At 46.5% G+C, this 22,458-nt stretch overlaps 4 long non-coding RNA genes across 5 annotated transcripts; 2 read left to right on the forward strand and 2 right to left on the reverse strand.

Annotated features, from left to right (window-relative positions):
* Positions 1–1,878: 1,878 nt before the first annotated feature.
* Positions 1,879–12,423, reverse strand: LOC128148030 (uncharacterized). The gene is made up of 3 exons (XR_008237162.1): positions 12,120–12,423; positions 11,333–11,367; positions 1,879–1,935 (listed from the first exon to the last, which is right to left on the reverse strand). It is a non-coding gene; the product is annotated as an uncharacterized LOC128148030 (long non-coding RNA).
* Positions 9,865–11,014, forward strand: LOC128148031 (uncharacterized). The gene is made up of 2 exons (XR_008237163.1): positions 9,865–10,004; positions 10,772–11,014. It is a non-coding gene; the product is annotated as an uncharacterized LOC128148031 (long non-coding RNA).
* Positions 12,424–13,480: 1,057 nt separating the features above from the next.
* LOC128148028 (uncharacterized) lies at positions 13,481–16,199 on the reverse strand. 2 transcript variants are annotated; one of them, XR_008237160.1, is made up of 4 exons: positions 16,004–16,199; positions 15,026–15,296; positions 14,743–14,848; positions 13,481–13,630 (listed from the first exon to the last, which is right to left on the reverse strand). It is a non-coding gene; the product is annotated as an uncharacterized LOC128148028 (long non-coding RNA). The 2 variants fall into 2 exon arrangements; XR_008237159.1 differs by lacking the exon at positions 16,004–16,199 and adding an exon at positions 15,410–15,534.
* A 658-nt stretch (positions 16,200–16,857) lies between these two features.
* Positions 16,858–21,686, forward strand: LOC128148029 (uncharacterized). The gene is made up of 3 exons (XR_008237161.1): positions 16,858–17,016; positions 17,312–17,356; positions 21,563–21,686. It is a non-coding gene; the product is annotated as an uncharacterized LOC128148029 (long non-coding RNA).
* Positions 21,687–22,458: the final 772 nt, after the last annotated feature.

Raw genomic sequence — 22,458 nt, forward strand, 5'->3', positions numbered from 1 at the left:
TCATTCCTTCGCACCTTCGAAATATAAAAAAAGTAAAAACCCTATCACCTAATCATAGAGCCACCGGCCACATCTTCCCTCTGACTCCACTCACAGACCCACCTCCTTACGGTGCTCCGCTGCCTTTCCCCGTCACTCTCTGGCACGCATCTTGTCCCTCCGCACCTAAAAAAAAAAAAAAACCATACTGAACAAGTCACCTGGATGCAGAGCAAGAGCTTAACAACTCCAGAGGTCTTGATTCCATCTACAAAGACCATCTGGAGTCCAACTACAGCCTGCTATTTAAAAAGAAAACAAACAAAAAAAACCCAAAAACACGCCAACCAAAAAAAAACCAGGGCAAAACTTTAAGCCCATCACGTGCAAGACTTAACACCTTAGAGATTCAAATCCGCTTCACTACCCCTCAACAACCCCTGCCACACGGCTCCAATCGTCTCGGTAAAACACTATCGGCACAGCTGTCCACACAGCCCGCTGACGCCTACTTGAGCTGAGATGACTGTACGACCCTCGCCTAAACAGTCTAGGCACATCGTTTCACCCAGACTCTTATCGCTGTTCCACCTACCCCTGACTCTACATCCCCGGGCAGAGCAGCTCCAAGCCAAACACACCCATGCGCAGAACCTCGCCACGTGGAATGCTACCAACGAGGCGATTCAAAGAGAGAGAAAACTCTCAGCAAAAAGAATGACCCCCGGACGGGAGGTGCCGTCGGGCAAGACGACCTACGGGGCCGCCACCGTGAGGCCAGGAGGCTCTACGGCAGACCCCCAGGAGAGGAGTCGAACGTAACACCCCATTACAAGACGGCACTGTCAAAACCCAGATGACGGATGTGCCAGAAGCCTGGCGTCAAGACCTAAGGACGTCAGGATGCGGGGAAGAAGTCCCAGTCCGAGAAAATGGACGGCTAGAGAGCGGGGCTGCCGACGCAGCCCGGAAGAACGCCACAAAAGAGGACCGACCGGAACCCGCCGAGACCGATCCACGCTTTAGAGCTCCGAACGCAAGAAAAGAAGCACCCGATTAGCACCGGGCCGATGAGTACGGGCATTCGAGACCCTAGGGACGGCGACCGAAGCGCATGCCACGCTCCTCCGGCGCAAAGCGCGACGAGGACATCGAGACCTGAGGAAGGTCGAAGGCACAGAAGACAGACTACGCAAACTACACACCACTGCGGACACAGGCTGGACCTGCCCTGCCCGGCACACGCAGGTCTCGCGCTGAAAAGCAACCCGCTCCCTTTGCCTGCCTAAAGGGGACTGCTTTGGGACAGCCCTCTCTCCTGCTCTAACTTTAAAACCCCTCCCTGCAATTCCCAGCTTCGTCCCTTCCTCCCAGCCTCTCCCCAGCCCTGGTCCCTCAACGTAGCTTTCAGAGGGCCGAGGGGCTGAGTCCATCCTCCACAAAAACCACACAGGCTAACTGGGATGTTCCTCAAGGTGACGCATTGGTCTTCAACATCTGCAATAGAACAAGCACAGAAAAAAAATAAACCAGAAAAGGGAGTAAGCATCCCGCCAGCCAACGCCAACTACTTCCCCAACTCCCCCCTCCTCACAAGCGCCACCGTGTTCACTTCCCCGCTCATTCCAGAATCAGACCCTGCAGCCATCGTCACTCGTGGTACCTAAGGTACCAAGACACACCAAATTAGCATGGCACTCGTGAGAAGTCATCGGCCCCACGCTCCTCCTCGCTAATCCACAGCTCTCCTCAAACGCTCATCCAATTCAAAGATAGCCCACACAGCGCCTCCAAAACAGAAGGTAAATGCTTAACCGAGCAGCCACATAATACTTTGCTGTTCAACACTGACCCGACCGACAACTGCCTCACCTTCTCGGACCGCTCGCTGGCATGCAGCTTTGCAGGAGACCTTATAGCAGACTTCATGGTATGTAAAGGGTGCCTATAAGAAACCTGGAGAGGCTCTTTTTACGAGGGTGTACAGCAATAGGACAAGGTGGTAACAACTTTAGTCCTAAAGAGGGTACATTTAGTTTAGGTGTTAGGAAGAAGTTTCTCACTATGGGTGGCGAGGCACTGGAACGGGTTGCCCAGAGAACCTGCGGATGCACCCTCCCTGGAAGCATTCGAGACCAGGTCAGATGGGGCTTTGAGCAACCTGGTCTTGCGGAAGGTGTCCCTACCCATTGCTGGGGGGGTTGGAACCAGAGGATCTTTATGGTCCCTTCCAACCCAAACCATTCTATGACATCCAAATTCAACTGCAAAACTCATCTGAGAAAGGCTGGTGAACCCTCCTCCCTTTCCCCATCAGTCCCAAAACTTTAGAAACCCCTTTTCTTCTTCTCAACTGTCAGGAAAGCAACTCCACTGCTTCCTGACACCTCCTGCCCTCCATTTGCACCCCTGAACCCCCTTCAGTGGCTACTCCTCAGGAGCCGCTCTTCTGAGCCACATCCCAAATTCTGGGGGCACCTCCTAACCTAGAACTTCCCAGAGACTCTGAGCTCTGCCACATGTCCACAAAATAAAGTTAAGTCCTAAGACTTATAATCCACGAGGGGCCTGCCACAAGCTGCAAAGGTTCTAGGGACAACATGGCATTCTGTGGGCAATGAGGAAAGGTGACGAGGCATCCCAGGGCCTGAAAGGCACTGTGCCTCCTGGCCCTTCTGCTTTCTTCGGAAATACTAAAACTCCATATACAGATGCATATAAGATGTTCACTCTAACCCCTGCTAAACAACGTCATCATTGGTCCCGTTAAGAGAGATATCAGCAACTTACACAGCATACAGCAGAACTGGTGAAAAAAACAAGGTTCCGTTTTCAATAAAGTTGGGAATTCCAGGAAAACACAATGCATGAAGAATTAAAAAAAAAAAAAAAAGCATACTATTAAACCCTCTTTCTACCCCTGAACACTCAAAACAAAATTACTGACCTGAAAAAAAGAGAGGAAAAAAAAAAGCTGCATACAAGTGTTACTTTCTACTACACATGCTGCTGAACCTTGAGTGGTCCTGAAGCTCTTACCTCAGGCAGACACCTCTTCCCAAAGAGCTGAGCCGGCTCAAAAGCTGCAAAGGACTCAAGGAAGAGCTGAGCACCAACACCAGAGAAACCCAGGAGCACAATGAACTCCCTCAGCAGAGGCTGTGGCTCAAATACCCTAACCCTCCGCCCACCACCCTTAGCACAATCACCTGGGAAAGGGGAAGGGCAAACCACCAGAAGGTATAAAGTCAGCTGGAGGAGCAGCAGGAGTGTTCTCACCTGCCTTAAATTTACAGCAAGCAAAGCCCTGAACAGAGAAAGTAACCCCTGCAGGAAATGACACTACTTGCTCCTGTACTACAGCTACACCTATTGCATCAGCAATGTGACCGGGTAGAGAATTAAACTTAATTTTTCTGGGGTGTAGATAGAAAACAATAGATGTCCTTCTAAACTATGTAAGAAACTAGCTCATTAAATGCAATGACAATGTTGTTATCAAAATTGATGTGCTTTAGTTTCCTATAAAAAAGCCAAAACACTCTGGGGTTATGCTTCATTTCTAGCAAGACTGTGCATACCACCTAACTTCTACCAGAACTACCTTCTGGATAGGGATGAATCAAAAAGCAGAATTAGATCCCTTAGGAATTCCATCTCCAAAATATCTCTGGTTGCAAAGTAAATTATTTACTGTGAATAGCCAATGATTCAGAGTCCCCCTGAGCGTGTCTCCAGCTGACTCCCTTAACAGAGGTACAAGAGTCCCAAAGTGCAAAAGACACCAAAAAAACATGGAAATACACGGGGGGGACCAGGCAGCAGCCATGCCCCAAAGGGACAGGCTGGGGGGGTGGGGCAACAACACCCCCTGCAGTCATGCAGCAAAGGGTCGGCAGCAGCCACGCCCCCCGCAGTTTACGTGGGGACAGCAGCCACAAATGACACCAAGAAAACATGGAACTTCAGGGATACACAGTGGGTGGGGGGAAGGGGGTGACACCCCCACCAATCGGCATGGGAAAAAACTCGCATGGAAGGTGGGTTAGATGGATAGTTTGGGGTGGAAAGATACGTGCGCAAGAACATGCACAGGCTGGGGGGGGCATGCATGAGGTTTACCTTCACCAGGGGCTCCACCCACGTAATCCACAGTAGGTAAACTCGTCTGGGATAATCTGCAACAGCAATTCCACTCTGGGTTCTTGACCCAACGCCAGATAATCCACACTGCCTGCCCCATGGAGGGGGTGCTTCCCACAGGATGGGGCATCTGCTGAGCATCACCACACCCTTACGACAACACATCTGAAAAATTAAAATCACAAATTGTATTTCAGCATATTAAAAAAGTAACACCAAATGAGTAGAAGAATTCCAGCAAAGGGAGAGGCTAGCAGGTGCCCTAATTAGGACTCGAGCTAAACAGGTCAGCTCACAATACGACACATCCTTTAGAAGGTAGACTGATGAAAACTGGTTTGCTGCTAGATAACTGTATAAGTGAGATTTGATAAATGATCGTATATTAACATTATGGTTGAAACAGTAGACAACGGGTAGCTGGGGACATAATTACAAAAGTGTAGTCAAGTGATTAACTAGTAATTATTCATAAGTTTTGCAGTTCTTTGCTCTTATGACTAGATGGTCCTGTACACTAGATGAGAACAATGCTGAAACTGACCACATGTGATTGAAACTGCATTAAGCTTCAAGATCAAAGAACAAGGACAAGAATAAAGACTTCAAGGACAGCCAACAGGAACTTCAAATGGGTCGGTGGTCGTAAAAGCAGCCCTTTGCCTCAAATGGATCCTTCATTGCGTATGATAGGATGTAGGCAGTACTAAGATAATCAGTTGCAATCATTTTTATGTATATGTATACTAATCTGATTAATATGCAATTAGTTATTCTATATAACCTGTTTGTGCTAAAGCTGTGGTATGCACACTAGGTGGAAATATCCCCCGTGCATCCAGCGCTGCAATAAAGAATGCCTGCTTTCTAAAACTCCAAAACAAGTCTTAGAGAGTTTCTTTGACCGGCTTTTCAGTATCAGAGAGTTGCAATTGCAACAAAATGAGTCCAAAGGGGGCTTACAGGGCTAAAAGTGTGCTGCAGGGAAAATCTAAGACCTCGGGAGACATTGTGACAGTAGCAGAGGGCTTCTGAGAGGGACAGGCAAAAGAAGGCTCGAGGCCATGATGAAGAAGTCCAGAAGGGATTTGAATAGACTACAGGTGTCCTCAGGGGACTAGGGACTGAACAGAGGTATGCTAGCTAGCATAGAGGACAACGTGAGCATTCTGGAGATGAAAGATGGCATCAGGAAAGGTTCTCAGGGAGGGAGAAGGGTGCAAAGTGCACAACAGAGCCAAAAGAGGGCTGTGGGGCACAAGGATGGCCTCAGGAGGCATGATGATGGGAGAAGAAGGGTGCTGAGAGTGAAAGACAGAAGGCAGCTCTGGGACACAATGCAAAACTCAAGAAGGTGTCCCAGCAATGTACAGATGTCCTCAGGGGATGAGCGACAGAATGGAGACATCCAAGATGGCAGTGAATAAGGTAAGAGTGCTCTGGGGCACAATGAAAGCCTCAGGAAGAATTGTCTCTGAATACGAAAGAAACAAAGCCTGCTACAGAACTCAAGGATAGCGATGGAACAGAAGGATGCTCGCAGGAAGCATTGTGACAGAAATAGAGGGGTGCTGAGGTAGACAGAGACACAGAAGAAGGCTCGAGGGCACAAAGATACTCGGGAGGAGATTTGAACACGGTACAGGTATCATGAGGGAGACTGACCCACTGGAGGCAAGCGAGATGGAAGAGAGGACAAAAAGACTGCTCTGAGGAAGAGGCAACGTTCTGACAAACCAAGGGGGGTGCAAATTACACCCAGAGATAAAAGCATGCCGAGGAGACCCTCTAAAGCCTGAGGATGAACCAAGAAAAGAGCCCCCCAAAAAATAAAAGTAGACATAGAAAGAAAATTTAAAAAAAATAAACGGGTACAAGGCACAGGAGAAAAATTTAAAAATAGGGACAGAAAACTACATAAAAGTAGACATAGAAAAGAAATTCAAGAAGGAAGGCATTAAAGGAGGAAAAAAATTTAAAAATAGGGACAACAAACTAAGTAAATGGAGACATAAAGAAAATTCTAAAATTGACAACCTACCCAACTGTTGTGGTTTAACCCCAGCCAGCAACTAAGCAGCCGCTCGCTCACTCCCACCACCACCCAGTGGGTTAGGGGAGAGAATCGAGGGGAAAAAAAAAAAAGTAAAACTTGTGGGTTGATATAAAGACAGTTTAATAGGACAGAAATGAAGATAATAATAAAATAATTGGAGATAATAATATACAAAACATAATACTTGGAGATAATATACAAAACAAGCGATGTGCAATGCAATTGCTCACCGCTCACCTACCGATGCCCAGTTAGTTCCCAAGCAGCGATCTGGGGCCCCTGCTCCCCACCCCCAGCCAACTCCCCCCAGTTTATATACTGTGCATGACATCATAAGGTACGGAATATCCCTTTGGCCAGTTTAGGTCAGCTGTCCTGGCTGTGTCCCCTCCCAACTTCTTGTGCCCCTCCAGCCTTCTTGCTGGCTGGGCATGAGAAGCTGAAAAATACTTGACTTGTTTTAAATACTACTTAGCAACAACTGAAAACACCAGTGTGTTATTGTCGTGGTTTCAGCCCAGCCGGTAACAAAGGACCACGCAGCCGCTCACTCACTCCTCCCACCCCCTCCGGTGGGATAGGGAGGAGACGGAGGAGAGAAAAGAAAAAAAAACTGGAACCTCGAGGGTTGAGATAAGGGCAGTTTACTGGGACAAACAACAACGGTACTAATGAAAGAATATACAAAAAGTGTGATGCACAGTGCAGCTGCTCACCACCCGGAACGCGACGCTCCACCACTTCCCCCACAGAAAGTCCAGAGCGCTCCCCCCGGCCCGCTCCCCATTTATATACCAAGCATGATGTCACATGGTATGGAATAGCTCCTTGGCTAGTTCAGGTCAGCTGCCCCGGCTATGCCCCCCCACCTCCCAGGTTCCTGTAAAAATTAACTCTATCCCAGCTGAACCCAGGACAGTTATCAACGTTCTTCTCAAAATAAATCCAAACCATAACACTATACCAGCTACTAGAAAGAAAATTAACTCTGTCCCAGCCAAAATCAGGACACCAACAGACAAGAAAGAATTAAAAAGTAGGGACAGGAGGTAGATAAAAGCAGATGTAGAGAAAAAAAAAATTAAAGCGCAACAAGGTTAAGAAAATAAAGGAAAAAAAAACGGTAACATCAAACTAAAACAAAATTTTAAAAGTGACAGCATTTTTAAATTACACAGCACAGACTAGAATAAAATATAAAGACAGTGAACTGGATAAAAGTAGATAAAAAAATAAAAGCAACAGGACACAGGAAATAAAAAAATAGGGTTAGACATCTTGATAAAAGTAGACATAGAAAATTTTAAAAGTCATAACATAGAGAACAGATAGGAAAAAAGGAAACAATAGAGACAGAAAAATACATAAAAGTGAACAAAGAAACAAAATTCAAAAGTGAAGGCATTAAGAGAGGAAAAAATTTTAAAATAGCAAAAACCCCTAAATAGACGGTGTGAGAGGCTGAAAGAGTTAATGTCTCAAACATCATGGTGGGGCAAGTTCTGCTTAACAACAAACTCTGCATAACAAGGAACCCTGCATAGCAAGGAACCACAGGTGAAAAGAAGCGGATCAGCACCCATCAGCAACAGGAGGGGAAGGGCATGCCAGAGGGTGCACAGCTCCCTGTTCTGATAATGCTGTTCTGATATGCTGAGCAGGACAGCTCACCATGCATGACAAAAGATCACATCTGCAGGGAAGGGGAAGTTACCCCCCAAACGACCCCCAAGTCCCAAAGGCTTACACACCACTCACTCATGACACCTAATTAACCTAACAAGTTTGAGTGCCTGCCCGAAGGAGGGGCAAGGACGATAAAAGCACACAAACTGAAGCCCCAGGTGTGCAAGTCCAGCAGGACTGGACCCCTCAGTTGACTGAACCAATGCTGCACCCAGGACTGGTGAAATCTTCCTCTTCTCTCTGTCTTGTTTCTCTCTTTCTTTTTCCTCTTCTATAATCCCTACATTTTATCCCTGTAAACATAAACCGTCGACCAAGTCTGGGACTAGGAGTGAATCCAGCTGCCCCCAGGCTCCTCTGTGAGAAGGAGCCTAGAAAGCAAAGGGGTCTGGCTCTGAACCTCGTGACTCGACCGGAGGGCTCTCCTTCTTGTCTTCCCTGAACCGATCCCAAAATAAGCAAGGCCTGTAGTATATGTTTGGTGATGTAGGGTTAGCACAGGTTACACAGTTTACTGATGTAGTTTCATGCCAATTTTTGTGGTGAGCGAATAAAGTTGAGTTTTGTGAGTTAAAGGATCCCTAGTGTCGTTTCACTTTAATCCTGACCTGGGAACCAGCAAACCTGAGTTGTCATCCTGAGAAAGTGAGATGTGACAGACGAAGGCATAGAAAGAAAATTTTAAAAGCAACTGAGTATGGGACATACTAGAATGGATTAAAAAATAAAGACAGCAAACTGGCTAAAAATAGACGAGGAAAGAAAATTTAAAAGAGATGGGGTACAGGACAGACAGGAAAATTTAAAAAAAGGGAGTGACATCTTGATAAAAGTAGACATAGAACAGAAATTTTAAAAGTGACAGATACAGTAAACAGGAAAAAATTAAAAATAGGGACAGAAAACAAGATAAAAGTACACCTAGAAAAAAAGATTTGAAAAGTAAAAGAATTATGAGAGAAAAAATTGAAAAATAGGGACAGTGAACTACATAAAAGTAGACATAGAAAATTTTAAAAGCAATGCAGTTCATGACACAGGAAAGAATTAAAAAATAGAAACAGTTACTGGATAAAAGAAGACATAGAAAGACCATTTTAAAAGCACAGCATTAAGGAATTAAAGGGAAAAAAATAGGGACAGCAAACTAAAACAGACAGGAAATTTTAAAAGCAATGGAGTCTAAGACAAAGGAAAAAATTTAAAAATATTGATAGGCTGAAAAAGAGAGAGATACATAGAAAGTAAATTTTAAAAGTGATACGGTATAGGACAGACAGGAAAGAATTAAAAACCAGTAATATGCAGCATCATAAAAGTAGACATAGAAGGAAAATTTAAAAAGTGATGGGGTACAGGACAGGAAAGAATTAAAAAATAGGGACAGAACTGGTTAACAGAGATAGAAAATTTTAAAAAGTGATGGGAATAAGGAAAAATGGAAAAGAATGAAAAATAGGGACAGCGAACTAAAGAAATAAAGATGTAGAACCAAAATCTAAAAAGCAACAGGCTACAGGACAGACAAGAAAGTATTAAACAATAGTGACAGCACACTAAATAGAGAAATAGAAAGGAAATGTAAAAGTGATGGAGTGCAAGACAGCGGAAAAATTAAAAAACAAAGTGAACTGGATAAAAGGTGACACAGAAAGAAAATTTTAACAGTGACAGCATTAAAGAAAGGCTAGGAAAAAAAATAAAAAATAAGGATAGGGTGAATAAGAGAGAGACACAGAGAAAGAAAATGTAAGAAGTGACAGGGTACACGACAGCCAGGAAAGAATCAAAAAGCTGTGATACACTGCTTGATAAAAGTAGACATAGAAGGAAAATTTAAAAAATTATGGCATACAGGACAGGAAAGATATTTAAAAATAGGGAGAGAAAAATAGATAAATAGAGAGATGGAAAGAAAATTTTTAAAACAATGAGGTGCAAGACAGAGATGAAAAAACTAAAAATATATAGACAGTTGAACTGTATAAAACTAGCCATAGAAAGAAAATTTAAAAAGCAACTGCTTACAGGACATACAGGAAAGAATTAAAAAATAGGGACAGCAAACAAACAGACACAGAAAGAAAATGTTAAAAGTGAGATGGTACAGGACAGAGGATAAAATTAAAAAACAAAGACAGTGAATAGGTTAAAGTAGGCATAGAAAGCAAATTGGAAAAAAGTGACAGGTGTCATGGTTTAACCCCAGCTGGCAACTAAGCACCACCCAGCCGCTTGCTCACTGCCCCCCTGCAGTGGGATGGGGGAGAAAAACCAGAAAAAAAGTAAAACTCACAGGTTGAGATAAAGCCAGTTTAATAGGTAAAGCAGAAGCCACGCGCACAAGCAAAGCAAGACAAGGAATTCATTCCTTGAAGCGTCCCGCCAGCAGGCGGGTGTTCAGCCATCTCCAGGAAAGCAGGGCTCCATCACGCGTAATGGTTATGTGGGAAGACAAATGCCATTGCTCTGAATGTCCCCCCTTCCTTCTCCTTCCCCCAGCTTTATATGCTGAGCATGACATCGTATGGTCTGGAACAGCCCTCGGGTCAGTTGGGGTCAGCTGTCCCAGCTGTGTCCCCTCCCAGCTCCTTGTTCAGCCCCAGCCTGCTCACTGGTGGGGCAGGGTGGGAAGCAGAACAGCCCTTGACTCTGAGCAAGCACTGCTCAACAATAACAAAAACATCCCTGTGTTATCAACACTGTTTTCAGCACAACTCCAAAACGTAGCCCCATACTAGCTACTGGGAGGAAAATCAACTCTATCCCAGCCCAAACCAGCACAACAGGGTACATGACAGAGACAAAAGAATTAAAAAACAGGGACAGCTAACTAAACAAACAGACATAGGAAGAAAATTTAAAAGGTGATGGGCTACATGACAGACGGGAATAACTTAAAGACAGTGAATAGGTTAAAGTAGACATAGAAAGAAAAAGTAAAAAGCAACGGGGTACACAATAGTGAGGAAAGAATTAAAAAACAGTGATACACAGCTCGATAGAAGTAGACATAGAAGGAAAATTTAAGAAGTGATTGGGTACAGGACAGAAAAAATTTTAAAAATAGCCACAGTGAACTAAAACTGAGAAATATAAAGGAAATTTAAAAGTATCACAGGGGCACAGGACAGAGAGATAAAAAATAAAGACAGTAAACTGGATAAAAGTAGACATAGAAAGCAAATTTTCAAAGCAACAGGGTACACAACAGACAGGAAATAATTAAAAAATAGCAATAGGCAGCTTCATAAATGTAGATGTAGCATCGTGGTTTAACCCTGGCTGGCAACTAAGTACCATACAGCTGCTCACTTACTCCCTCCTACAGTGGGATAGGGGGAGAATCAGGAGGGTAAATGTGAGAAACTCATGGGTTGATATAAAAAGTTTAATAATTAAAAAGACTTTTTTTTAAAAGTTGTAACAGAAAAAAAAAAAAACCAGCAAATGAAAACATTTGCTTACCACCAACTGACCGATGCCCAGCCAGTCTCAAGCAACTGGGTACAGGACAAAGAGGGAAGAATTAAAATATAGGGTCAGGGAGACAGAGAGGGGAAAACATAGAAATTAAATTTTAAAAGTAATGGGGTACAAGGCGGTGCAGAAAAAATAAAAAACAGGGAGAAGCAGCTGGTTAGAGAGAGGCATATTAAACATTTAAAAGGCAACAGGGTACTGGGCAGAGTTGACAGAAGAATAACAAGTTTTGAGGAGCCATACACATAGGTGGGCAGGCAGAGAGGGAGACGGAGGAAGGGAGGCGGAGGTGGGCCAGGATGTAGAGGAGAGGATGTGCGACTCACCACAGCTCCTGGTGCCGGCAGGAGACCTTCACCGCCCCGACGTTTCTCTCTCTGCCTCTGCCCCTTCCTCCTCCCCAGTGCCGGCTGCCTGACCCTCACCCACTCGGCAGCACGCAGCAGACGCCTCAATGCTCCTCATCCACAAGGCTTCCTTGATACACGGCAGCTCACGCATGTAGCCGACAGAGGCCAGGAACAGCTCAGAGGGATCCTTCCTTGCCACGGGGACTGGCCATTCCTTGCTGCAGGCACCTACCAGCCAGACCCCCTTGGACTCCCTCCTCAGCCAGTTCCCCTGCCCAGGCAGCCCCTTCACACAGCAGGGCCAGCCCCATCCTCAACCTCACTGGCCACACCTGGGGCCATCCCAGCCCCAGCTGGAGCCCATCAGGAACAGGGGCCATTGCCAAAGCCCCACAGCATATTATCCCTGCCCCTGCACCTACCCACATCCAGGGACACAGAGGAGGCAGGAAAAATTTATTCATTAATGCATATAAGAAATCCTGGCAATGAGTTGGCTACAAGGCTCAGTGCCCAAAGGCAGCAGGATGGGGTGATAAAAGGGAAGAGTAAAGCAGGAGGAAGGACAGAGGGACACAGAGGTGCAAGACAGGGAGCCAGAAAATGGGATGCTGGGAACAAGAGAGGGACAAGAAGCAGGAAAACAGTGTAGAGAGAGAAGCGCAGAGAGACTGAGCAAAACAACAGGGATGGAGATGGAGGAATAAATAATAGGAAGTGGGGGAGAGAAGGTGAAGGGACTGGCAGGACAACAAGATAAAGACAGGACAAGGCACAGGGAAACATTCTCAAGTGATACGGGAGAAGAAACAGCAAGAACTAGAAAACAGAAACAGGGAGCCAGGTAGAGAGAAAATTTTCAAAAAGCAACAGCATACGAGAAACATAGGCAAGAACTAACAAATAGGCACAGGGAGATAGAGGGAGATGTAGAAAGAAAATCTAAGAAGTGACAGGGTACAGGACAGAGAGGGAAGAGTTAGGAACTAGAGACAGGGAGATGGATAGAAGGAAACAGAAAATTTTGAAAGCAACAGGGTACAAGAATCAAAAAGTAGGTACATGGAGCTGCATAGAGGGAGACATAAGAACAAAATTTGAAAAGCAACAGGGTACAAGAAACACAGGTGAGAAATTAAAATAAGGTCAGGGAGACAAAGAGAAGGAAAAGTAGCAAGAAAATTTAAAAAGCAACTGGGTTTAAGAAACATGCAAGAATTTAAATAAGGATGGAGAGGTAGAAAGTTTCAAAAGTGACGACATACAAGAAACATAGGCCAGATTTTAAAAATAGGGACAGGGAGCCTGAGAGAAGGAAACTGTGGTGGGTTGACCTTGGCTGGCTGACGAGCGTCCACCAAGACACTCTACCATTCCCCCTCCTCAACAAGACCGGAGGGTAGAAAATACAACAAAAAAGCTTGTGGGTCAAGATAAGGACAGAGCAATCGCTCACCAATTACTGTCACAGGCAAAACAGACTCGACTTGGGGAAATTAATTTATTGTCAGTCAAAATCAGAGTACAATAATGAGAAATACGAACAAATCTGAAAAACACCTTCCCCCCACCCCTCTCTTTTTTTCCTGGGCTCATCTTCACTCCTGACTTCTCTATCTCCTCCTACCGAGCAGCACAGGGGGAGAAGGAGCGGGGGGTTGCAGTCAGTTCATCACAAGTTGTCTCTGCTGCTCCTTCCTTCTTTGTGCTCTTCTTCTGTTCCAGTGTGGTGTCACTCCCATGGGGCCGCAGGTCCTGCCAGAAAACCTGCTCCAGTGTGGGGCTCCTCTCCACAGCGTCACAGCCTCCTTCGGGTGAATCCGCCTGCTCTGGCGAGGGGTCCTCCATCGGCTGCAGGGTGCATATCTGCTCCGCCATGGACCTCCGTGGGCTGCAGGGGGACAGCCTGTGTCACCATGGTCTTCACTGCAGGCTGCAGGGGAATCTCTGCTTTAGGACCTGGATCACCACCTCCTTTTTCTTCTTCACTGACCTTGGTGTCTGCAGGACTGACAGCTTCTGCACCGCTTTTTTTTAGCCCTTCTTAAATATCACAGAGGTGCTACCAGCGTTGCTGGTTGGCTCAGCTTTGACCAGTAGCAGCTCTATCTTGGAGCTGGAACTGGCTGTGCCCAACATGGGGGCAAGTCCTGGTGTCTTCTCACAGAACCCACCCCTGCAGCCCCTATCCACTCCCCTGCCCCAGCTTGCCACACAAACTCACTACAACAGTGATCGGCTACAGGGCAGAGAGGGGGGATTGAAAAGTAAGGAAAGGGAGACAGAGAGAGACAGGGTGGGGAAATAGCAATGGGCTACAGGACAGAGAGGAGGAACTAATAAAAAAGGAGAGGGTACCAGACAGAGAGATGGATAAAAACAAATATTAGTGATGAGCCACAGGGCAAAAGGAAGAATTAAAAAACGGGACAGTGAGGTAGATGAGAGAGACTGAGAAATATCAAAAACACTGATGATCTAAAGGGAAGAGAGAGGGGAAATAAAGAATAGGGACAGGGAACCAGACAGAGAGAGAATAATAAAGACAAAAATGGGCTATGGGACAGTGAGGGAAGAAGTTAAAACATAGGGACAGCGACCTGGAACAAGAGAATCTAAGAAAGTAAAAGTGTATCCAGAATACAGGGTAGAGAAAGGAATTTAAAAATAGAGACACAGCATCAGACAGGTGAGAGCGGTGGGAATTGTGAAGGGCTAAAGGGCAGACAGGGAGAAATTAACAAGATTGGGATAAGACGACAGACGGATAGATGGAGAAAGACAAAGTAGTGATGGGCTGCAAGGCAGAGACAGAGGATAAAAAAAAAGAAGGATGGGACAGGTCAGAAGTGCAGAGAGAAAAAGAAAACAGAGAGGCAGAACAACAGAGAAAGAGGGGGACTTAGAGAACAAGAAAGGGAGAGGTACAGAAAAAAAAAAAAACCAAAAAATTAAAGCACTGAGAAAAAGAGAAGGTGGGGGCAGGGAGGGACTGGGATGCAGAAGAGGGGTGACACAGCCCCAGGGGTCCAGGACTCACTGTACCTCCCGCTGTTGGAGCTGCTGGGAGAATTTGACAGTTCAGACATGTCTGTCTCTCTCTCCCTCTCCCTTCCTCCTCTGTAGCTGCACTCACTTGACTGTCATCCACCTAAGAGAATAGATTGGTGTCTTCCAGCTCTTACAATATGAGGCTTCCTAGAAACACAGCCTCACATGCACACACACTACATGGCTGTACTGTGGTTTTGGTTATGCATACAGACCCTGCTGTGCACACTGGTGATCGGACCTGCTGAGGACTACACTAGGAAGGATCCATCCTCACCTGGAGAGGCAGGCTATCTCCTGTCTGCAGCTGGTGGCTGGATCCTCTTTATTTTATTCTTCAGCAGCTTTACCATTCTGTGGCCTCTCCAGCTTCAACGTCAGGTTCAGCAGCTCCTGTCCACAGCCAGTAAGCGCTCCGCCTGTCCCTCTGTGCTCCCGCACCGCAAGGAGAGGGAGGCCAGGCAGAGACAGCCCACGCAAGCCTGAGGCTGCTGCAGTCAACGGCATCCCCAGGGGACGAACGGACAACCGCACCCACAGCGTGGCCTCTGGGAGAAGGAAAGAGGCAGCAGTGACCGTTATTACCGCAGCTCGACCCTGGCCGGAGCCCCTCCTTCCGCAGACGCCGCTCATTCCCCGCGCCGCTGCTAACGGCACCCACGTTAAGGGAGACTCCAGACCACCGCAGGGCCAGCTTGCTGCCCTCACGACAGGGCTCGGGGGCTGCCTGCGGCTACAGTGCAGGCTTCAGGGGAGGGGCTGGAGCTGGGGACAGCCGCACGGGCCGAGCGGGGCCGGGGGAGCTCTGGCGACTCGGGCAGGCGCCCGCTGGCCACGCCTGGGGGTGCCCGCCTCCGTCCCCTCTTCCCTTCTACCGGCTCTCGGGGAACTCCCCGGCGCTGCCCTGGCCCGGCTCGCCTCCAGCGGACCGGCAGCCTGCCGCGGCAGCAGCTTCGCAGCTTCCCATCCCGCCAGCGGGCAGGAGGCACCCCCTACCCCCGCCCACGCTGAAAGGGATCGCTCGTCTCACCCGCAGTCCCAGCGCTCGCCCGCTGCCGCCGAGACCCACGCCCTGCGCGCCGCCACGCTACTCCCGGGAACCGCGCATGCGCCGGAGCAGCCGGAGCCGGCGCGCGAACGCCGGGCTGCCCCACGCGCAGGACGGCGCATGCGCCCGGGAGGGCTGGTCGGGGAGCGGGCGCAGCGGGAAGCCCGCGGAAAACCACGCGAAACCGGCAACGCTCCTGAGTCTGACCTGGTCGGACTCCGGGGGCCGCGGCGGCAGCGAGGACTACGCCGCGCCCGAGAGCCACGGAGCTGCCCGGCCGCCGAGTCGGCGAAAACTACAGCTCCCGGCATGCCCCGGGAGGCAGCCTGCCCTGCTGCCTGACCCCGAGGGGACGCCGCTTCCGTTTCCGCCCACCCCCACGCCGGCGCAGCCGCAATCCCCGCCGGGCACCCAGCGCCGCTCCGGGCAGTTCCGGCGCGCTCCCGCCGCCGGTTCCGGACAGTCCCCGCCGCCGGCTCCGGCACGGCGCGGCCCCGCCCCGCTGCCGCTCCGCGCGTCCGGCACGGACCCCGCCGTCCTCCTCGGGGCTTTCCCCAGGACCCGCCGGGCGATTGCGCAAGCTCCGCCACGGGGCCCGGGCCCCCCCCGGCCCACGTGCTCCCGGCCCCCCGGGAGCCCCCAGGGCCCCGCCCCCGCCCTGGCCTCGGCACAGGCGGCCCCCACCTCCCCCGGGCCACCCCCGCCTGGGACGTTCGCGGTCCGAGGGGCGCCCGGGCCCGCTCACCTTCTGAGGGGCAGCCGCAGCCCGGCCACCGCTCTGCTCTGCTCCGCTCCGCTCCTGCCTGGGCTCCCACCGGCCCCACCGCGGCCCCTCCCCCGGCAGCCCCCCCTTTCCAGGGAGGGGCCGTCGCCATCAGCCTCACTGCCCGCACCTGGGGCTCCTCCAGCCCCGGCCCGCAGCTGTGGTACCGAAATGCCGAATAAAACTCCACAACACCCATGGGAAGTTCAGAAGCAGGCGCTTCGTTTATGGAATGAAAGATGTCAAAGTAAGATGACTCTTGATGAGCTGTTCACTGGGGTAAAAATACAGTTTTTAATACCCGTCTTATTTTAGTTCTAAGACTTGGCAATTGCCAGGTATCATCTTTTCGATTTACCCAGGTCCACCGTCGAGGCCACAAGGGAGATTTCTTCCAGAGAGAGGATAGAGTTATTAAGTCTAAAGTCCATTATTTGCTTTTGTCCTTCAGGAAAAGGTGAGTGGATCGTATATCATCACTAGTCACCCAAACAGTTAACCCTAAACTTTTCACCTGTCCTTTAATACAGTCAATTCCAAGCTAATTTTTTTCCATTATTAAGAGGGGACCCAGGATCATTTAAAATATTATTCTACTTTCTACAAATACATCCCCCATCTTAGAGCTTTAGCTACTAGAGAAAGTCTTTGGATTTTGGGGTCAGAGGAGTTGCAAGTCTAAACTTTCATACCCTTCTCTTTAGGATGTGTGATTTTTCTCTCTTTGTCTAAACCAATCTAAATTTCCATAGATGGTCCTGACTCTGGGTGGATCTAACAAGGATCCTGGAACTCCAGTAAATTCCAAACATCGTTTTATATTTTAAATAGGATCCCAAGTTCCTTTTCGCACTTGTCTCTACGGTTTTGCCAGCTGACAGCCCCAAGGGGTGTTTGTACAAGTCTCTCCCGAAGGGCGATAAATTAATTCTTTTGTCCGTGAGGTGGATGGTTTGGTAATGTTATAATTCAAAATGCTATAATTCCTTCTTTCAAATTTAAAAAAATAATTGCCTTTTAAATCCATCCAATTTAATTTGCTAAAATGATTCTCATTGTTCTGCGTCTTTTCTCAAGTTTTGGTTAAATTCAATGTCAGTATTCTCCACGGAACTAGATTTTCATCTGACTTTGGAATCGGAAGGCAGGCTGTTATCGAGGTTAAATTTTGTGTCTTTACAAAACTTTGAATCAATTCCAAAACTAGAATTTTTTTTTTTTTTAATCAAAATTACAGAAACGGTTAATATCAAGATTAATAGCTCAAACAATAATTGTTTCATTTTGTTTATCTTGTGTTTAGAACCCCTCAAAAAAAATACTTAAACCCTATAACACACAAAAAGATTACTGCCCTTGACTATTCCTAATAGCAACCCCAATATTATAAACTTTACACAATTATTTTCCCAAATAGATAACGTGAAACTTACTTACAGGTTTTCAGTTTCAAAGGGCCAGTTTCTTTAGACTTCCAATTTCCTGTTGGTGCTTTCTTTAGTCTTGAATAATGAAGCCAAGGTTCTTCTCCCAGACCTTTACTGCTGTAAGTGTTCTTAAAATGACTCGATACGGTCCTTTCCACTTCTCAGTGATTTTATATATATTCAATCTCCTGGTCGGAAGGGATGCGCTGCTACGTCCAATTCTAAGGGTCCAGCTGCGGAGACATACTGACGAAGTTCTTGAAAAGAATTTCTTAAAGAAATCATAACACCTTTTAAAAACATATCTCCAAAGCCACTCAAGATACTCAGAACATAGGTCTCTTGATACGGTCTTTCATGTAACATTGCATAATGACTTAAATTTTCTTTCTCTTCTGGCTATACTCTGATTCTTAATAGAGCCATGGGTAAGGCTTTAACCCATGTGAGTGAGTGAGGTTTCCTGACAAATTTTACTCAACTGTTGCTTAAGGGTATAGTTCATTCTCTTTCTCCCCCCCCCCCCGCCCCCCCTTGCTTGTGGTCTATATGGGGTGTGATAGTCTCAATCTATAGATGATATTTTGCTGAACCTGTCTCATCATCTTTGCTATAAAATGAGGGCCATTGTCAGATGACATTCTTACAGGCACCCCAGATTTTGGTATTATCTCTTTGAGCAAGACTTTAACTACTTCTCTTGCTTTGTTGGGGCAACAAGGGAAAGCCTCGGGCCACCCAGTAAAGATATCAACTAAAACTAGGATAGATCCTTCTTTTCAAGGCAATTCTATAAAATCAATTTGCTAGTATTCCCCTAAAAAATTTCCTTATTTAATAATTCCAAAGATAATCTTATTACTGATTTGGGGATCATTTTATATATAAATTTCACATCCGCTTATAATTGTTTAAACAATCTTTGTCATATTTTACTTTCTGTTCCCCGATAGCCTTTGTTATGTTCAGCTCGGGCAATTTCTCTTATTATTGTGGGCAGGACTATTATTTGACCTGTCGGTATTACAGCCTGTCCTGTTTCATTTTGTTAGCCTGCAATCTAACAATTAATTCTTCCATCTTTTTCATTATAATTTGGAGTTTCTTTAGGCAATTTTATACTTTTCTCTGGAACTAGCGCTAGGATGCCTTTTTCTGCAGCCTCTTTAGCAGCTTTATCAGCCAGTCGGTTACCTGCGTTAGGAACAGTCTTACCTAACTGATGCGCTTTACAGCGCGTTATCGTGACTGCTGTTGGTTTTTGAACGGTTTCTAACAATTTCGGTATTTGTTCTGCATGCTGAATGGTGGTTCCTTGTGCAGATAACAGTCCTCTCTCTCTCCATATCGCTCCATGCGCACGTACTACTCCAAAAGCGTACTTTGAGTCTGTCCAAATGTTGACTCGCTTTCCTTGACTTAGTTCCAGAGCTCGAATAAGAGCTCTCAATTCAGCCTTTTGGGCAGATATCATCGAAGGCAAAGTTTGCAACGCAATTACCTCCTCGGTTGTTATTGTCTATCTCGATAAACGTTTTCCTTCACAGATGAAACCGCTTCCGTCGGTATAGAGTTCCCAGTCTGTTTCTTCTAGCGGCACATCTCAGAGATCCAGTCAGCTGGGGTAAACTCTTTCGATTGTCTGCAAGCAGTCACGTTCCAGTTCTCCTTTAACTTGACCGGTTGTTGAAAACGCAACAGGGTTAACGGTGGTAGTAGTTCTTAAGTAAACATCATCTTGTTCCAGCAACACCACTCGGTATTTCAGCATTCTGCTAGGGGATAACCAATGCCCCCCTTGCTGTTTTAGCGCAACAGTTATCGTATGGGAAACGTACAGCGATCCTTTGTCCTCAGGTGAACTTACGAGCTTCCTGGATCAGTAGCACAGTTGCAGCGACGGCTCTCAGACGACCAGAGCATCCCAGACTCACATGATCTAATCGCTTCGAGAAGTAGGCCACAGCTCGCCCACTTGGCCCTAAATATTGGGCCAGGATGCCCAGAGCTATACCTCTTCTTTCGCGAGTGAAAAGTTCAAATGTCTTTGTGAGATCTGGCAGGCCTAGGGCTGGCACCCCTATTACAGCCTGTTTCAATTCTTTGAAAGTAGCTTTCTCGGCATCAGTGACGTGCGGAAAACAGACTCCACAGTCAGTGAGATTGTAAAGTAGGTATGTTCATTCGGCGCTGGGCAGCACGGGGGGTAGTCCCACCAAAGTCGTGCGCACCCGACTCGGCAGTTTGTCTCAAGTTTATACAGTCAAGTGTTACATATTCACAATACGCCTATACATATGCATGACCTATCCCCGCTTCATATTAAAATTAGCTCCGAGAGGTCATTTCCATAGTCTCCTCTCAACTGCGCTTGCGCAGTGCCTCTTTATGGTGGTCGTCTGGTGGTCGCAGAGATGAAGAGAGATGACTCCTCTTCGTCACCGCTAGTAACCTTTTTTCTTGCGCAGGCTCAGTGATTTCTTGGTATTCACCCAAGCCGCAAGACCGGTCTTAGCTGGCTCTTGGGGCCTGCTCCTGCTTCTTATCAGGAGCTGTCTCTACCTCATTGGCTGGTCCTTGGGACCAGCTCTTCTTATCAAAGACTGTCTTTGCCTCAGCTAATTTCAACAATGTAAGCGCTAAACATCATCTCTCATCCCCCTTTATTATGTCTACTGAGATTCTTTTGACTCCCCTTGTCTCATCAGTCCAATCCATTGTCTGAGGTTTTGAGCTGCTCCTATAAAGGTCGGACCAGCAAGCCACAACTGATAATCTACAGGTGACACCACGCAACCATTCCCGGAAATGCTCGTCATTAATTTGTTAGTCTTAGGTTCGGAGAGACGACAAATTGCCTCTTTGCTCTCAGTTCCTAATTGTCTCTGTCCTTTTAGGATTTTAAAACTCAAATAAGTTTCTTCTTTCTGGGTTATTTGGGTTTTTTCTTTTGACACTCGCTATCCACTGATTCCCAAAGAGTTCAAAAAGTTAATAGTTAACTTTGTGCATTGTTCTTCCATCTCAGCTACAATTAACAGATCATCCATACATTTCAACAAGATTTCTTGATTATTTTCTTTCTTCCAAAGCTCTAATTCTCGTGCCAATGGATTTCCAAAAATGGTAAGACTATTCTTAAAGCCTTGAGGCAAGACTGTCCGTGTATATTGTCTTTTTCTCCCAGTCTCAGGATTTTCCCATTCAAAAGCAAAAAGCTCTTGACTGTTGGGATCCAAGGGAATACAGAAAAAGGCATCTTTTCAGTCTAACACTGTGAACCGTTCTCGTTTCTCTGTTAGGGTTGTTAACAAAGTATAAGGATTTGCTACTACCGGATGAATATCTTGTACTATTTGATTTATTGCTCTGAGGTGTTGAACTAATCTATAATCTTTTTCATTAGCCTTTTAACAGGCAAGGTCGGGGTGTTATATTTGGATTCACATTCTGTTAACAATTGATATCTTAAAAATTTTTGTATTATCAATACTAACCCTTTCCGGCTTTCCAGTTTTAGGGGGTATGGCTTAATTCTTAGCGGATTCGATCCTGGCATTACATCAAGTCTCACAGGTTCTGCTTTTTGGATTTACCGGGAACTTCCCAGTCCAGACGATTGGAATTACAGCATTATACTTTGACTGGTATGATCTTCTGCTTTCGGTAACCATCCTGTAACAACAAAGCCACTGCTTCGATACATTTAGTTTCTGGAATTAAAATTTTAATCTCTCCATTTTTTAATTTAATTTCTGCCTCTAAGTTCTCCAGTAGATCTCCCCTTAACAGGAGTTTAGGAGAATTTGGCACATACAAAAACTGCTGAGTGACCCATTGCTTTCCTAATTTCATTGTTAAAGATTTAAAGAAGGGTCTAGTTTCTCGTTCACTTGTTGCACCAACACCACCAATTTCTTCAAAACTTAACTCTCCCTCTAAGGTATTTAAAACTGAAAAGGTGACTCTAGCATCAATTCAAATTCAATTTTCTGTTCTCCCAGTTTAGCTGTAACCAGAGCTTCTGCTGGGAGACTCCCCTCCGGTCCCCGTCAGCTACGTTCACTTAAAAAGAACAAATCTACATATGGCGCTTCATTCCATTTACTCTCTCTCCTACAAAACAACAGTAATTGCAATATAGTATTATAACTCAAAGTTCTGTTTGTTTCCCATTTTTCCTGCAATTCACCCCAGTGTGCCAACAAACATCCCAACGGTGATGTTTTTGGTATCTTTTCATCAGCAGTTCTATTTCCTGCACTCTTATTCTTAAACAATTTTGCTAATGCCATTATACTTATATACATTCAAATCCCAAATACCAAACAAACGCAAATGACAGTTGTCCCAAATAATACACAAAGTCCAACCCAGCAATAGCTTTCGCTTACGACTTAGGGGCAGACGCCTAGGCTTCCACTGCAAACGGGTACCCTCCAAGCCCCAACCCTGCGAAGCTTTCGCCGCGC

The sequence above is a fragment of the Harpia harpyja genome, chromosome 11 (assembly GCF_026419915.1).
Source record: "Harpia harpyja isolate bHarHar1 chromosome 11, bHarHar1 primary haplotype, whole genome shotgun sequence".
NCBI lineage: Eukaryota > Metazoa > Chordata > Aves > Accipitriformes > Accipitridae > Harpia > Harpia harpyja.